Here is a 3389-nt window from a genome sequence, read left to right as displayed (position 1 = left end):
GGTGTAATTCTCACTTACTATGCAAGAGGACTTTTTTATGTTATGTTTATTTTAATTTTTATTTCTCAATGTTCTCTAAACATTCAAAATGTCCATTTAAAAAAAAAAAAGTTTGTTGCTTATGAGAACGTTAAGGGAACATTTTATTTTATCAATCTGGAAACATTATTGGAATGTTACTTTTGAATGTTCTGAAATACAGAGTTACATTTAAAAAATGTTGGACAATTGTCTAACAAAACATTTTAGTTTAACGATGTATAAATATTATAATGTTTTTGTGCCAATGTTTTGAGAACATTATTAAATACCAGATAAATTTGAACGGATATTCTATTAAAGTTAATGGAAGAACGTTTGTCCATAACTTTGAGAAAACCTTGCCAGAACGATCCCTGTTAGATGGTGCCTTCAAACGTTGTCTTAGGCCTTGGAGTCAAAAAGTGTGAATGTAGTATAATACAAATGTAACATGCAATGGCAGCGAACTGACTGATTTATGAAATGAAAAGTAACATTAAGACTGTCATTAAGTATTTTCCCTTAATTAAAGGTTCCTTAAGTCATCTGCTGAACTCTGCTGAGATGTGATTTTATGATTTTAATGCTATTTTATGATATGTTAATTGAGGAGCATTTTTAGTGATCAAAATAAGCCTGTTAAACGTATGGGCGTTTAACGGTGTGTATTATCAAAAATACAAATCAATGAACAAAAATGTTTAATATTTTTCATCACTTCCACTTTGCACTTGAACATGTTGAGCTTTCATGTTTTATGGGGACTCTCCAGACAAAATGGTTTTTATTCTGTACAAACTGTATATTCTGTCCCCTTACACTAAACCTACCCATCACACACACACACACACACACACACACACATCCCTAAACCTACCCATCACACAAAACTTTCTGTAGATTTACATTTTCAAAAAACACTTGATTTATAAAATGATTTATTAGCTGTTTTTCTCATGGGGACCAAACAATGTCCTCACAAGGTCAGAAATGACCAGTGTTACTATATTTGTGATGTTATTACACAAAATGTGCATCATTATAAGTGCGACATCACTATAAGGCTCTGCAATCAGTGTGTGGCCTGCAGTGTTTTTATTAACACTACTGAACTCTGTATACGGGTCATGCTTGCTATGCAGTATATCTTTAAGCTCTGTAACTTAAAAACTAAATAAATATATGAATATGTTAATTTTAAGGGAATGTCTCTATAAAGGGTGTAGCAGACTTTCCAAATATGTTCTGGGTAGACACCTACAGTTCTAGGAAACACCCCAAGACACATGTTTGATCACAGAATGATGAATATTACAGAACTTCACTGTCGGCTACAGTCCTCACATTACAGATGCTCTGACATTACAACCAAATTGACATGAAATATATAAAACCTATATGTATTCAGCATTGCATTACATTTATGCCTTCTGCAGATGCTTTTATCCTAAGCAACTTCCATTTCATTGCATTGTATACATTTTACGAGTTCATGCATTCCCTGGAAATCAAACCCATTATTTTACTGTAAGAACTTGCACTGATGTGTAAAACCATTTACAGTTTACTACAGCTTTCAGACTTACCGGTTTTCAAGAATAAAAATGTTCTTACAGTGTGTCTTTGAGCTTTGGAGAGTGGTGTTATTTACTCTGATTTGAAAAGATGGACTTCATTTGATCCATCAGTTTTCTCCGAGCTCTCTGTGTAATGGATCGATTCCTCCTCTCGGTCCTAATACTCACACACTCTCTGTAAACACAACATACAATATGAGATAAATCCACAATACTGTATTTTATATCGGTTGGTTCTCCTGTGGAATCATGCAATTTAGATTGATACTTTACAGCACAAAATAATCAAGCCATATTCTGTTTGAACAGTGTCACTTAAAGACGTGTGATGATTCTTAATGAATCGCCAGTTTTTCATGTTAGAAGAGCAAAAATTACAACATGAGCTTAAACCAAATTAGATTACAGAAAAATGAACCGATTTAATTATGATAATGTGACAACAGCTATGATTTTCATCTTTAAAAATTATGAGTTTAATATTTTATTCAATATATTTGATGTGCAATACACGTGAAGATGACAAGAAAAACTGCCTTAACGGAAGAGAATAAAGAGACTTACACATTAATGCTAATGCACTTATAAGAAAAGCACTTTCATGATGTCCATTTAAAGAGCGCGTACGTCCTGACACCCCTCTATCTTTACAGGACATGACTGTGGACAAGCTCAACTTTATTCTCCAACATTCGGCTCAAGTATACTGCAGAAACTAATGGAGATGAACCACCTTCGAAGAAAGATGACAAAAGAAGAAAGGGAAAAAGCAAAGGGCACTATAAAACTCAGATTTCTTTTGTTAGGCAATATATGTACTTATCATCAAATAATTGATATCTTTATTTATTTTATTAGGTTTGAGGAAAAATATTCACACTGATTGGTTTATTTTAGGCTGTTTTCACAAACCATTCCACTGAAATTGTGTTACTTAAATATGCAATAAATACAAATATCAGTGTGTGTGTGTGTGTGTGTGTGTGTGTGTGTGTGTGTGTGTGTGTGTGTGTGTGTGTGTGTGTTTAAGTAGCCTATATAATGACTAGCCTATATAAGAGCCTACAGTACAGCACATTATAGTATATTGGACGTCATATGTAGTATATCATTTTACGTGACGCGCGCGCAAGTTTGAGATAGATGTCATAATAAAATAAAGTAGCCGACCACATCATTAAGACAAATTAGTTTCAACAATATCATTGCCCTTCACAATTCAAAATGGCGATACTTTTTTTCAATTAAACGACACTCACCCGTATGTGACAGTCATGCGCAATTCTTCATAGCCTACCATAAGCGAAAACCTTTTTTATCATGTAAAACTGCAGTCATCCTAGAAATGTGTACAAACGAAACATAGAAATAACGGAGAATAAATTATATTTATTGCTGTCTCTCTTCCTTTCCTTCTCGTCGTCTTTTCATTCTTCGACACGCCCATGTTTGCTTCTGTGCTTATTATGATATGAATGCATGAAGATAATCTACACCCGACAGCCTCAGCTGGCAGGAGGACTTCTGGAGGAACCAGTGGTTTGACACCACACACAAAAACGCAATGTTCTCGGGTGAAAATTAAAGTCTTCATCATCTTAGGATCTGACAGCTCCACTTAAACTTTAATGAACATTTTACGGGCTGATGAGAAACTGGAGAAGCTCATAGGATTGTATGGTCCTGTTGATCCGTAAACGGGAGCCGGCCTGAACTATGCCTTTATTTCCTGACTAAAGTTTATCAAGACCAGTCATGACTTTTAAATAAAAAGCAGGTAAACTGTCCACA

The 3389-nt window shown here is 34.4% G+C and overlaps 1 long non-coding RNA gene across 1 annotated transcript; it reads right to left on the bottom strand.

Moving 5' to 3' along the window:
• Positions 1 to 710: 710 nt before the first annotated feature.
• Positions 711 to 3043, bottom strand: LOC308700986. The gene is made up of 4 exons (XR_014031379.1): positions 2858 to 3043; positions 2163 to 2331; positions 1608 to 1773; positions 711 to 1522 (listed from the first exon to the last, which is right to left on the bottom strand). It is a non-coding gene; the product is annotated as an uncharacterized lncRNA (long non-coding RNA).
• Between the last annotated feature and the right edge of the window lie 346 nt (positions 3044 to 3389).

Source organism: Scardinius erythrophthalmus (assembly GCF_964197995.2).
Source record: "Scardinius erythrophthalmus genome assembly, chromosome: 13".
In the NCBI taxonomy this organism is placed as follows: Eukaryota; Metazoa; Chordata; class Actinopteri; order Cypriniformes; family Leuciscidae; genus Scardinius; species Scardinius erythrophthalmus.
The sequence above is the reverse complement of the archived record's forward strand: the minus strand, read 5'-3'. Positions and strand labels throughout refer to the sequence as shown.